The sequence below is a fragment of the Tenrec ecaudatus genome, chromosome 10 (assembly GCF_050624435.1).
Source record: "Tenrec ecaudatus isolate mTenEca1 chromosome 10, mTenEca1.hap1, whole genome shotgun sequence".
In the NCBI taxonomy this organism is placed as follows: domain Eukaryota; kingdom Metazoa; phylum Chordata; class Mammalia; order Afrosoricida; family Tenrecidae; genus Tenrec; species Tenrec ecaudatus.
The window spans coordinates 33,829,660-33,844,950 of record NC_134539.1 but is presented as its reverse complement, the minus strand read 5'-3'; positions in this window follow the sequence as shown (position 1 = coordinate 33,844,950).

The window sequence follows — 15,291 nt, the reverse complement described above, 5'->3', positions numbered from 1 at the left end:
ACCCTTCTGTGAAAGAATGCCCAATTGTCCTCAGATTGGTTTTGGGTCTCTACTCTGACCTCCCTCATTCTCATCAATATGATTATTTGCAGCAGCACATTGACAGAGGTTCAGGCCAAATTCAGAAGAGGGCATGGAATAAGGGAATATCATTGCTGATGACAGATGGATAGTGGCCCACAACAGAGAATACCAGAAAGATGGTTGCTTATGTTTCATTGACAACATAAAGGCATTTGACTCTGGATCATAATAAATATGAATAGTCTTGAGATGAATGGGAATTCCAGAACACTGCTCTATCCTCATGGATCAAGAGATGATTGTGCAAACAGAACGAGGTTCTAGTGCATGGTTTAAAATCAGGAAAGGTGTGTGTCAGAGTTGTATCCCCTCACCATACTTTTTCAATCTCTATACTGAGCTAATAATCAGAGGAACTGTATTATATGAAGAAAGCTGAGGCATCAAGATTGGAAGAAAGCTTATTAACCACTGAGATAGTTAAAGATTATTGTGCCAACCTGGCTGATAAACACATGTGGGGTTAATTGAAGGGTGGAGAGATAAATGGCTCAGTAAGTCTCGCCTTTTGAGTTCTCAGGTCTCTTGTTTTGTGATGGTAAGAGCAGGGTGCAGCTTCCTTAGCTAGTTCCCTGCTTCAGCTGGCAAGGCTCACTTCCTGCAAGACATCCCCAATGAGAAGCCACATGAACCTACCCCAATACAGCCCTGGGTGCTGGAGCACCCATTTGGAGACCCCTGCCAGCGCTGAGATGCTTACACATTCACTGACTCTGCTTTCCTCCTTCAGTTGGCGTCATTGCGTGTGTTTTGTGAACTGGAGGAGGACTTTGTGGATTGGTGTTGGACATATGGGTTAATGTTGGACTTGTGGGCTTGGGAAGCACTGGGTTGGGATGTTTTCTTGATGTGTACTTACCCTTTAGATAAAACTCTCTCTCTCTCTTTTTTAAAACTCTCTCTTATAAATATGAATTTCTGTGGATTTGTTTCTCTAATGTACCCAGACTAACACAACCACCTATGATATGCAGATGACACAACCTTGATTGCTGAAAGTGGAAGAACTTGAAGCACTTGCTGATGAAGATCAAGGATTGTAACCTTCAATATGGATTATAGATCAATATAAAAAAGGCCAACATCCTCATAACTGGACCAAAAGGTAACATCATGACAAATGGGGAAAAGATTGAAGTTGTCAAAAATGTTGTCTTCCCTGGTTCCACCATCAATGCTCAAGGAATCAGCAGTCAAGAGATCAAAGGATGCATTGAAATGGGCATATCTGTCGCACAAGATCTCTTGAAAGTGTTGAGAAGCAAAGATGTTACTTTAGAACACAGGTGCACCTGCCCCAAGTCATGGTTTTTTCCATTGTTTCATATGTATGTGAATGTTACACATTGAACAAGGAAGACTGAAGATAACTGGATGCATTTTGAATTATGGTGCTGGTGAACAATATTGAAAATGCCATGGACTGCCAAAAGAACAAACAAATCTGTCTTGGAAAAAGTACAGCCAGATGCTCCTTATAGGCAAGGATGGTGAGCCTTCATTTCATGTGCTTTGGATATGCTGTTAGGAGAGACCAGTCCCTACAGAAGGACATTATGCTTGATAAAGTGGAGAGGCAGTGAAAAAGAGGCAGGTCCTGGTTGAGATGGATTGACACAGTGGCTGTAACAATGAACTTAAACCTAAAAACAATTATGAGGATGGTGCCAGACTGGGCATTTCATTCTGTTGTACAGATGAGTCATTATGAGTGGGAACTGACAGCAGGACACTCACCAACAACATCTATGGCCCACTAAATCAAAGTTTGTTGTGCTTTTAATATATATTCTGTTAAATTTTATTTTTGAATACATATATTTTAATGTACATCATACTTGGTAAAGTAGGAAGTTGGCATACACAAAAAAAGAGGAAGACCACCAAGGAAATGGATTGACACTGTGGCTGTGATAATGGGTCAAGCATTAGGATGACTATGAGGATGGTGGGAGATAGGCAATGTTTCATTCTGTTGTGAATGAGTTACTAGGCATATCACCTGACTTGATGGCCCCTAACAGCAATAACAACAATGTATATTCATCATGTTTACTTTATTATTTTTTATTGTCATTTTAAAGGTACATAACTTACATATCGTACAATCCAGTGGTTCAATCATTCAATCATGTCAAGGAGAATTGTGCAATCATTACCATATCGATTTTAGAACATCCACCCCTACCCCCTGTGGTTACAATCACAGACTGTTCTGTTTTTCCCTCTGCCCTCCTGTTTTTCCCTCCGTCCTCCTGTCTTTATTTTTCATTCCTGAAATTTCCTTTCCGTCCCTATCGCCCACTTCCCTCCACTGCATCCCCTATCAACACTTGTATCAGTTATTATCCCTACGCATCCACTCCTATGCATCACAAACTGGGAAGCCCAACAGAAACAATAAAAAACAAAATCGAAATAAGGTGGTAAGGATAAAATAATAATATTTTAAAGTAATAATTAAAATAATATTAAAAAAACAAAATAAAAATAATGGATAAAGAACATAATAACCCCCATCAACATTCAAAAAAGCCAGGAAACTATAGAGGTCCAGACAAAGACATGTACATATGCAAATATATATATGTGTGAGGATGGGGAAATAGATCTATGTGCCTGTATTTATAGATTTAGTATTAAGGTGGAAGGAGGACATTGGGCCTCCACTCAAGTAGCCCTCAATGCCAGAATACTTACGTCTATTAAATTGGCATTCTATGACGCTCACCTTCCCAACACAACCGCTGAAGACAAAGTGGGTGAATAAGCAAATGTGATGAAGAAAGCTGATGGTGTCCAGCTATCAAAAGATATAGCATCTGGGGTCTTAAAGGCTTGAAGATAAACAAGCAGCCATCTAGCTCAGAAGCAACAATGCCCACATGGAAGAACACACCAGCCTGTGTGATCAAGAGGTTCCGAAGGGATCAGTTATCAGGCATCAAAGAACAAAAAATCATATCATTGGGTGCACACCTCCATGATACGATCACTGAGGACAAATGGGTGCATAAGCAAATGTGACGAAGGAAGTTGATGGTGCCCGGCTATCAAAAGAGATAGTGTCTGGGGTCTTAAAGGCTTGAAGGTAGACAAGTGGCCATCTAGCTCAGAAGCAACAAAGCCCACATGAAAGAAACACACCAGCCTGTGTGATCACGAGGTGTCAAAGGGATCAGGTATAAGGCATCATCAGAACAAAAAAACTTACCATAGTGAATGAAGGGGGAGTGCAGAGTAGAAACCCAAAGCCCATTTGTCGGCCACTGGAGATCCCCTTGCAGAGGGGTCTAGGGGAAGAAACAAGCCAGTCAGGGTGCGATGTAGCACCAATGAAAAATACGGCTTTCCTCTAGTTCCTAAATGCTTACTCCGCTCCACACACCACCACCACCCCCACTATCATGATCTGAATTCTACCTTGCAAGTCTGGATAGAGCAGAGGATGTACACTGGTACAGATAGGAGCTGGAGGCACAGGGAATCCAGGGCTGATGATACCTCCAGGACCAGGGGTGTGAGTGGCAATACTGGGAGAGTAGAGGGAGAGTGAGTTGGATAGAGGGAACCAATTACAAGGATCTACATTTGACCTCCTTCCTGGGAGACGGACAACAGAAAAGGGGGTGAAAGGAACTCTCGGACAGGGCAAGATATGATAAAAATAATAATTTATAAATTATCAAGGGCTCATGAGGGAGGGGGGAGTGGGGAGGGAGGGGAAAAAAGACCCAATGTCAAGGGCTTAAGTGGAGAGCAAATGCTTTGAAAATGATGAGGGCAAAGAATGTACAGATGTGCTTTACACAATTGATGTGTGTATGGATTGGGATAAGAGTTGTATGAGTCCCTAATAAAACATTTTATTAAAAAAAAAAAAGACCAAAGATTTAAAAAAAATGCCAGGAAAGAAGTTCCTGTCATGGAACAAGTAAGAGATACTTGAATTCAGAACTAATTCAGGTCAGGTCTATAGGGAGGTCATCTGGCTAAGTATGGAGTTCAATTCAACATATTCAAGATTACAACCTTTCTTACTTTAAATACATTAGAAGGAGGGACTGATCTCGAGAGAAGGACATGGTGTTTGATAGGAAGTTGGTGAAGAAAAGAAATCTCCTCGGTGAGACGGACTGGTGTAGTGGCTGCAAATGTGGGCTCTCGCTTTGCAACAATCATGAGAGTGGCACAGGGTTGCTATGAGTCAGAATCCACTCCATGGCACCTAACACGATAACTGCATACATGCTTCTATTACTCATCAGTCAGTCTGTAATACTGTCGGAACTTGCTGGGAGGTTGGGAGCTATGCCACCAGCATTTCAAATGCTATCTGGGTTGTCTGTGGCATGCACACAGGTTTCAACAGAGTTTTTGGTTAGTAAACCTGATGATTTACTCCAGAAACACTGGCAGGTGGGTAGCAGTGGAACATTGTCCAATATAGGTCTAAACCTACGTTCCCAGGTTGGAAGGCAATCAAACGATGAGTGAAGAGCTGTCCCCTCCAAGTAGCGTGGACCTGACTCACAGGAAGGGAGTAAAGCTTTTCAGACCTCCAATTGCTGATGTAGCACAACCTGAAATGAGATGAAATACCTGTAAATGTCCACTAATAACAGAACATGGAGTGCATGCATCACGGAAAGTTGGAAGGCGTCAAGAATGAAACGGCCCTACCTAATCCACAATTTTAAAAAATGATTTAAAAATTAAATGGAATACTTGAATATTGATCTTCTAGGCATAAGTGAGCTGAAATCACCTGGTATTGGTCATTTTGAATTGAGCAATCATATGGTCTCTTATTTCAGGAAGGACATGTCCCATTCATTGTCAAAAAGAAGGTTTTAAGAACTATGCTGAAGTGCAAGGTTGTCAGTGTTAGAATGCCCTCCATATGCCAATAGAGAAGACTCATGCACCAAGCACTAATGCCAAAGATGAAGAAACTGAAGCTTTCCTCTGCAGTCCAAAGTGGATCAAACATGTAATCAAGATGCGCTGATAATTATTGGTGAATGAATCACAAACATTAGAAACAAAGCAGAAGAATCAGTAGTTAGAAAACATGGCCTCAGTGACAGAAATAGCACGAGGGTTCACATGATAGGATTCTGCAAGACCAATGACTTATTCATTTGGAATAGCCTTTTTCAACAACATAAACAGTGAAAATACACTGGTGGTATTCCCAAGAAATCAAATCAACTCCATCTGTGGAAAGAGATGATGCAGAAGCTCAAAGATGTTAGTCAGAACATGGCCACAGGCCAACTGCGGAATAGACCATCAGTTGCTCATATGCAAGTTCCAAATGAAGTCGAAGTAAATGACAACAACTCCATGAGAATCAAGTACAACCTTAAGCACATACTACTTGAATTTAGAGACCATATCAAGAACATTAATGATCATAGACCAAAACAATGTGACATCAAAAGCATCATATGCAAAGAAAATAAAGGTCATTTGAAAATATAGAAAGAAAAGACTGAAAAGGATGTCAGAAGAGACTCTTAAACATGCTTTTGAATGTAGAGTATCAAAACTAATGGAAGAAATTATTATGAAGCAAAAGAGCTGAGCAGAAGATTTAAAAGGCACTCACAGAAGATAATGTTACAGCGCAAAGTGCAAAGACCTGGAGTTAGAAAGCTAAAAGGAAGAACACTCTTGGTAGTTTTCAAGCTGAAAGAACTGAAGAAAAAAAAAAAGAAAGCCTCATGTTGTAATATTAAAGGATTCCCTGGGGAAAATGTTGACGTTGTCAAGGATTTCATTTTACTTAGGCCCACAATCAACAGCCATAGAAGCAGCAGTCAAGAAATTAAATGACATATTGCACTGGGCAAATCTACTGCAAAAGATCCTGTCTTATCTGCTGGGATAACAGAATATGCAAATTGGATGGCTTTAATAAACAGAAATTATTTATTCACAATTTAGGAGCCTAGAAGGCCAACGTCAGAGAGCAGGCTCTACTGGAAAGCTCTCTCACTGAGTCTCCTGGTCCCAGGAGGGTCCCAGTGCAAGGACCATGGGTAAAACACACGTGTCACTCCTAGTTGTTGTTTCTTTATGGGAGGAGGTCCCTCTCTCTGTTTGTTTTTCTTTCCTTTTATCTCTTGTAAGATCAAAGGTGATGCAGACCACACCCCAGGGGAACTCCTTACTTTGAGTCAGGGTTGTGACCTGATTCAGAGTGTTGTAAATGAAAAATCCAACCTCACTGCCTTCAAGTCAATTCTGACTCCTGACAACCCCACATGGCAGGGTAGGACTGCCCCCGTGGACTTCCAAGGCTAACTCTTTATGGGGATAGAAAGCCTCAACTTTCTCCCATGAAGTGGCTACTGAATTTGAACTACTGACTTTGTGATTAGCATTCCAACAAATAATCCACTTGGCCACCAGGGCTCCCCAAGGTTTGTAGCCCATCCTAATCCCTTCATTGCTATATTAGAGGATATCATTATGCAACTACCAAATCACTGAGAATTTTGGCCCAGTTAAGTGGACATGTACTTTGGAGGGACAAAATTCAACCCATAAAATTCTAATGTTTGCCCCACCCCCAAATTCATGTGCTTGCCAAATGCAAAACACTTTCACCCCATCATTTATCTGAAAGGTTTTTATTCAAGTTCAAGTGAGGGTAAAATTTATTTTTATCTGTGACTATAGACTGTCAATTGTCTGCTTCCATAGTACAATGGTAAAACAGGCACAAGGTAAATATTTCTATTACAAATGGAGAAGCTGGAGGTAAAATAATAACTAACAGACTTAATAGCAAGTAAAAAATACAGCAGAACAATTTAAATTCACTTTTAAGCCTTGAAAAGAATCTTCTCTGTTCTGAGGCCATCTAGGGCCTCGCTAATGGTCTTGCTCTCCAGGTCCTTAGTGTTGGCCACACTCTGCTTTCTTGGTAGAGGACTCTTGACCCTGGGCTTCAGTTCTGCCTTCCAGGCCTGCTTGAAGGGCAAGTCCGCTCTTTCCACTTCAAATGATCCCTTTCTGCTAGTCTAATTGAGTGGTGATTGGCCCAGTATCACCTACCCAGCAGGCCTTGGTAAAGCAAAGGGCCAACAAAAAAAGTGGAAGGCCCTTGTGGTAGCTATGTAACCATCTGTCAATTTCAGGATTAAGAGTGTAGGGATGGAGTCTAGCTTGTCAATCAGTTCATAGCCAATGAAGCCTCTGTGTGGGCATGAGCTTCTCCTGAGAATTCTGGGAAATCCGGTACTTCCTCCTTGGAGGCGGGAGACACTTCTCTCTCAGGCACCCTGGGAGACATAGATAGCAGCTGACAAGACACATGGACCTCTCCCCCCACCCCCACCCCCCCACACACTGATGCAGAAACCCCTGCTAGCACTGAGATGTTTCCAATGACACTGGATCCAAGGACTTTCTATCCACTAACCTGTGATCTTCTACATTCGGCATCATTGCATGTGTTTTGTGAGCCTGAAGAGGAATTTATAGATTGGTATTGGACATATGGGCTAATATCGGACTTATGGACTTGATCTGGACTGGGCTGGGATGTTTTCTCAATGCTCAATTCATCTTGTATATAAAACACTTTCTTATACATGTGCATGTTTATGAATTTGTTTCTCTAGTCTACCCAGACTAACACAGTCCTTAATGAGATGCATTGACATATTGTCAGCCTCAATCGACTCAAGCATGGCAGTGATTGTAAGGGTGGTGTCGGACAGGGCAGTGTTTTATTCTGTTGTACCAGGGAGTACCTCCCAAAAAACAGAATTTTTTTCAAAGCTATGTATTAATTTTTTTTACAGAACAATCTTATCATCTTCAAAGTACTCTCCATTACACTTAATACATTTATCAAATCTGCGACTCCATTCTTGGAAACGTTTTTTCAAAGTCATCTGTTTGTTTGGTTGACAACACCACCCTCATTTTTTTCTTTACCTCTTCTCCATTGTCAAATCGCTGTCCTTCCATGCGCTACATTTTCAGAAGCAAAATGCATGGAGCGAGGTCAGGTGAGTAAGGTGCATGTGGCAAGAGTGGCATGTTGGGTTTTTTTTTTAATCAAAAAACTGGCTCGCAGAGATGGCTGCATGAGCAGGTGCACTATCAGGATGGCAAAACCAGTCCCCCATCTGCCACAAATCAGACCTTTTGTGTCGCACACTGTTACACAATCTTTTCAGAACCTCTAAATAGAAAGCTTGCTTAATAGTCTGACCTGGCGAAATGAATTCCAAATGCACTATGAGTCGACATTTTCATTCATTGGGAAGTTGACAGACTTCCATAATGAGGTTTGTCATCAATCGACATTTCACCTTTTTTGAAATGAAAAAAACCACTTGAACACTTGAGCTTTTCCCATAGCGCTGTCCTTGTAAGCTGTGTTCAACATCACAACAGTTTCTGTGGCATTTTTCCAGTGCAGGAAGCAAAATTTCACAGCTGCACACTGTTCTTTTAAACTGGCCATCACAAAATACGTGGTTCCAGCAAAACTGCTTTTTGAAAAAATGCACTGTGACCAGAGTGAACCTTCCCAGGCGAGGCCACTGGGTGCACTAAGTCAGAGCACCTTGCTTGATGCTCACCCAGCGGGGAAAAAATGCATACTAGGAAGCTCCGCCCAGCAGAGCTTTCTTCCGGGTTTTTTGGCTACTCCATCATACATAGGATCACTATGAGTCTGAGCTGACTTGAGAGCACCTAATAACAATAATAGTGTACTTTAGAATAGATGCATACTTACCCATGTTTTTAAAGCTTGTCCTCTGCTACTAGAATTTAGTTCAGTGAAACCCTACCATTGCAGGCTGGGCTCCAGGGAGCATCCTGGTTCTGCTGTGTAGGCCCAGCCTACTTGTATGTTGTCCAGGTAGTCCAAATAAGCCACGCAAGTTTAGGAAGCACTGAGGAATAAAAGGACACTTCATTAACTTGTGTCTTGGCCCTGGCATGGCTACTGCTTTGCTATGTGATACCAGGCAGAGCCATCCACCTTTCTGGACCCCAACTACCAGATCTTGAAAACAAGGGAATAAGCTCCTAACATCGTATTCTAGAAGACTCTTTCCAGTTCTCACTGCCTTTGAGTCAGCATTGACTCACAGCGACCCCGCTGTGGGTTTCCGAGACTGTAACTCTTTACAGAAGTCGAAAGCCCAGTCTTTCTCTGGCTGATCTGCTGGTGGTCTCAAACTCCGACTGTGAGATCGCAGTCTAACATGTAACCACTATATCACCAGGGCTCCTGTCGCTGTTTGAAATTCTTCTGAGTAGCTCTATTTGTTTTGAATCTCACTCAGGCTTTCTCTGCCTTTCAATCCCAGAAGAAAGCCCCTCATGTCACTGCAGTTTACCTCGATTCAATCAGTGCTTATTGAAAAAAAAATTTTCTTTTAAATCACTGCCATCGAGTCATTTCCAATTCATAGCAACCATACATGACAGGGTAGATCAGCCTCCGTGGGTCTGCACTTCTTTGCAGAAATACAAAGTTTCATCTTTCCACAATTTGGAGCAGCTGACGGCTTCAAACTGCTCACCTTGCGGCTTGCGGCGAGCAGCTCATTGTGTAGCCAGTGCATCCCAGGCTCCAGAATGGGGCTCACAGGTTGAAGAAAGTCATCGTCTCCACTCTTGCGCTCAGGAGACAAGGTCAGCCAAGTCTTGCAAGATGGAATCATGTTGGGCAAGGGAGGAGCTGGAGGGTCAAACTGTGGGTTTGATTTTGCATAGTTCTGAAAGCCAGAACTGTGCCGGTGTTATGAAAATCACTATTAGTGAACGTTTTTGCCCCCTTTTGACTAGTAAGTAAACCCTTTAAAGACAAGAATTGAAATCAGCAGAGCGCATGAATGCCCTAAATGTTTGGAAACAGGAACAGGAGGGAAAGGAGAGGAAGCCGAATGGAGAAAGGAAGGAAGGACTCCCTCTTTCATTCCTTACAATAAACTGATGTCAGCTTATCAGAAGGACATCAACTGTAAAAGGGGATCACCTCAAGCTATGCATTTTATTATTACTGCTGCTTGTCTAAATTTTTGAGAAAGTATCAGTTCATACAGTAGTAAACTGCATGCAGATTCCTTTAAAAAATCTTTTCATCACAATTAAGACTACTTAGAGATTTCCCTTATGTATCTCTGATCTATTATGCATAAATGCACTCTGTTTAAATGATGTAAATTCAATGCTAATTATTATATATTTTCATTAATTAATACATTTATTCAAAAAACACATGTGAGCCCCTACTATGTGTCAGGAACTGCACTTGGTATTGTTGAGAATATAATGATGAATAAGATATGGTTCATGACTTCAAAGTCTTTGTTGGTTATTTTGGGAGATAGACAGGTAAATTAGAATAGACCCTTGACATTTGTGAATTACTATTCATTGTTTCAGCTATTCACAAACAGCCTCAAAGATCCATGGCATGAATTTAATTGTAATAAGAATAATTATACTGATTTTATGGGGCTGTTGAGAGGATTAACTGAGATAATGCATTTTTAAACACCTAGCATTAATTTGAATCAAGAGCGCTGTAAGAATCTTTCGCAGGAGGGAATCGCTTGACTGGCCAAGCCAAACCTAGGGTGAGAAGAAACTCAGGTGGGTTTTAGAAGGAGGAAAATATAGGCATAACACCACATGTTTCAAACTTGGGGAAGGGAAAAACATACCTTATAACCCATAAAAACATATAGTTGATTTCAGGTTTTGTTTATTAAGATTTTTTTAAATACATGAAATCAGCTGTATGCATTGTAAAGTATAAATTACAGTTCCACTTATCTGGTGACACTGTATTGAGACAAACAAACAAAAATCCCGCATCAAGACTGAAAAAGCAAAGTGTGAGCTCACTGGGGTGACTCCAGTGGAAATCATCCTGCTTGGCATCTCAACCTGGCCAAAATTCAGTTTCGTTGTCTGTAGAAATATAGGTGTTCATACCAATACCTGCACACCCCGGCATCATTTAGCACACGGTTATGATTCACCTTTCGCTGCCAATCTTTGGAAACCATAATGACATTATTTGAAAATGTCACAGGAAAAATACTGTTCTCCCCGCTGGCTCTCAGTAGCTCTGTGCACACTCTTCCCATCTGTCTCCTTCTTTCAGCTCCCACTCTTCTCTCCACCACTGGCTCCTTGGCTAATCAGATTTGGATGGTGAGGTTTGTCAGGATTAATCAGTGTCTCCAAGGGACCAAAATGACAGTCCCTAGCGCTTTGAAGGTTCGGGACCTTGGACAGCGACACGGGAAACCTCCCCATTTAAACATTCTTTTTATGCTATGTTTATACAGTCAATAAACAGAGTAACCATATAAGGGGTCTTCAACAAGTTCATGTAGAGTGCACATTGTGGGGGGAAAGCCAACAAACTATGTATGGATTTTTAAAAATAGCACCAAAATTAACTTGTATCAAATAGTTCTGTCTGAACAGGACCTAGTTTGAGGCCCTAAGAAGGAATACATTCGAAAAGAGCCCTTACAGAATAAAATGCATTTTACTAAAATTGAAGCATGAACAAAGACAAGAATTTATGGTGCTGTGTGGATGAAAGAATGTCGCAATCATCTATGCTTGACAAAAAGTTTATGGGGACAACACCACAAATAAAGCAGCAGTTTACAAATGGATAATTAGTTTCAAGAAGGGATAAGACAATCTTGAAGATGAAGTCCGCAGCAGAGCATCTTCATCAATGGATGAGGAAACCATTGAGCTTGTCAGTGCTCTCAGTGAAGAGGACTTACCATTAACACCACAAACAACACAGACCCCTCAGTGGGTTCAGTTTAAATAATTCTGACTAAAACATTAATGTGGAATAAATTGTTTGATGGGTGTCCAAACTGTGGCACCCAAGTCAACTACAGACAAAAGCAGAATTTTCTGTGGAAATGTCAACTGCGTGGGATCAAGGTCCTGAAGCATTTCTTGGAAGAATTGTAACAGGAGAAGAAATATGGAATTGCCAGTCCAGTCCTGAAGACAAAGCATGATCAAAGTAGGTTCGTCGACTTGAGGTACAAGGGATCTCAATTGTTGTTTTATACTGTTTTAGTTTGGAAAAAATCTAGCTGAGGGTTTCTGGATTAGGAACAGCTTCATATAACAGAACATCTCAAAGATAAGAATGAGGTCGATGTTTGTTTCTCTTAAGTAAATGATTTTCATAGACAATGTAGAGCTTATAGAGATTCTCCAGAGTCATTCCTAACTCAAGATCCTTTGGTTTTTCTTTCATGATCCTTAGTGATTTCAATTCTTAAAAGCAACTTGCAGTACGAAATGGCAGATGAAACTTTACCCCACCTGCTCTGTATTTCAGGCAGAAAGGAGGGCAATGAAGGTAGCTATTCCCTAAGGTGACCCTGTTGGGTAAGCATTGGGCTGCAATTCCCAATCCACCAGTCAAGCCGAGGGAGGAAGAGGAGGTGACCTGCTTCTGTGAAATGTACAGCCCTGGACAGCCTACACAGGGTCAGTATGAGTCGAAATCAGTTTGATGGCAGTGGGTTTTTCATTGGGTATGATCTAAGTGAGTCTTTTTTAAGGAGATGTCTTGGAAATCTAACCCTATATCATCCAATCACAGCTCATAAACCATTTCTAACTGCAAAAGAAGTTGGAAAACATCTTTTAGATAGACACATCACAGCTGATTACAACCTCAGAATTCTGCTAGTAAGGAAGAGGAGAAGAAATATAGGAAACTTTAGGAGTGTTTTCCAGTCCAGTCTGTTGGGGCACCATGCCCTACCCCAAAGTCCACCTTCAGCATTCCCTGGGGACCCTGCCGCTCCAGTCCCTTGCTGTTCTGCTGCACTCCCCCAGTGCTTTGCCTCGGTGTGGTGGGATCAGATCGGGCACAATTCCCACACTGTGTCTCTAGTGCTTTGTCAGTGGTCTGTTGTTGTTGTTTTGTTGTATATTGTTGCTTAGTTTTGCTCTGTCTTGTTTTCGTGCATGTTATTATCTCTGCAGGTCTGTCTAAATAAGATAGGCTAGATGAACAATCTGGAGGAGAAAACAACGGGACCAACAGTTCCGAGGGGGCATGGGAGAGGGGGAGGTAGGAGGAAAGGAAGTGGTGTTAACAAACCCAGGGACAAGGAAACAACAAGTGATCCAAATTGGTGGTGAGGAGCGTGTGGGAGGCCTGGTAGGGCATGATCAAGGGTAATGTAACCAAGAGGAATTGCTGAATCCCAGGGGGGGACGGAGCATGCTAGTGGGACAGGAGGAAAGTCAAGGGAAATAGAGGAAAGAGCTGGGAGGCAAAGGGCATTTATAGAGGTCTAGATAAAAACATGTACCTATGCAAATATATTTATATATGAGGATGGGGAAATAGATCTATGTGCCTATATTTATAGGATTAGTATTAAGGTAGCAGAAGGACATTGGACCTCTACTCAAGTACTCCCTCAATGCAAGAATACTTTCTTCTATTAAATTGACATTCTATGATGCTCACCTTCCCGACACGACCCTGAAGACAAAGCAGGTGAATAAGCAAATGTGGTGAAGAAAGCTGATGGTGCCTGGCTATCAAAAGATATCGCGTCTGGGATCTTAAAAGCTTGAGGGTAAACAAGCGGCCATCTAGCTCAGAAGCAACGAAGCCCACATGGAAGAACCACACTAGCTTGTGTGATCACAAGGTACCAAAGGGATCAGTTATCAGGTATCAAAGAACAAAAAATCATATCATCGGGTGCACACCTCCATGATACGATCGCTGAGGACAAATGGGTGCATAAGCAAATGTGGGGAAGAAAGCTGATGGTGCCCGGCTATCAAAAGGTATAGCATCTGGGGTCTTAAAGGCTTGAAGGTAGACAAGGGGCCATCTAGCTCAAAAGCAACGAAGTCCACATGGAAGAAACACACCAGCCTGTGTGATCACGAGGTGTCAAAGGGATCAGGTATAAGGCATCATCAGAACAAAAAAAATCTTACCATAGTGAATGAGGGGGGGGAGTGCAGAGTGGAGACCCAAAGCCCATTTGTAGGCCACTGGAGATCCCCTTGCAGAGGGGTCTAGGGGAGGAAACAAGCCAGTCAAGGTGCGATGTACCACTGATGAAAAATACAACTTTCCTCTAGTTCCTAAATGCTTCTGCCCCACCCCCACCCCGCCCACTATCATGATCCGAATTCTCCCTTGCAAGTCTGGCTAGACCAGAGGATGTACACTGGTACAGATAGGAACTGGAAACACAGGGAATCCAGGGCGGATGATCCCTTCAGAGCCAGGGGTGTGAGTGGTGATCCGGGAAGAGTAGAGGGAGAGTGGGTTGGAAAGAGGGAACCAATTACAAGGATCTACATTTGACCTCCTTCCTGGGGGACAGACAACAGAAAAGTAGGTGAAGGGAGCCGTCAGACAGGGGAAGATATGACAAAATAATAATTTATAAATTATCAAGGGCTCATGAGGGAGGGGGGAGCGATGGGGAAAAAATGAGGAGCTGATGTGTTGAGAATGATGACGACAATGAATGTACAGATGTGCTTTACACAATTGATGTATGTATGGATTGTGATAAGAGTTGTATGAGGCCTTAATTAAATGATTAAAAAAAGAAAGAAAGATAGGAAACTGGCCCTCGCTGTCACATTTTGCAAACCTTCAGTTTTCTCTGCATCCCAGAGCCCAGCATAGAGAATGAACACACGAGTAAGCCGCATTTTCGGAAGATCATCATGTCTGTGACTCCCCATAAAGGGCTCGCTTCATCACACCCTGTTTTCTCAAGTTTTCACTCCCAGGTCCTTGCTCCTCTCTGAAGTCACCCTGAGCACCTACCTTTGTCTCACATGGAAAATTGTCAACTATTTTGAGACTCTTCTCATCTCCTGCCGCCTTCCCCTAGATTTGGCCTTGTCCAGGACAAATGAGCTCCACTCTTTCAGCCATTCCTCATAAGCCATTCCTTCTCATTCTTGACTCCTGGATTCTCCCTTTCAATTTGGTCTGATGGCAGAAGCTTCGAGCCAACTTGAATGCAGGAACGAATGAATCCAGTTCATCCATGAAGTGGGTCTACTTCCAGTTTCTGCCTGGGCTCCAAAAGGACTGACCCAAAGGTTTAGAAAGCATTCTGTGAAATGATCCTGCAATTTAATTTCTTACGAATTAGTTGAAAGAGAAAG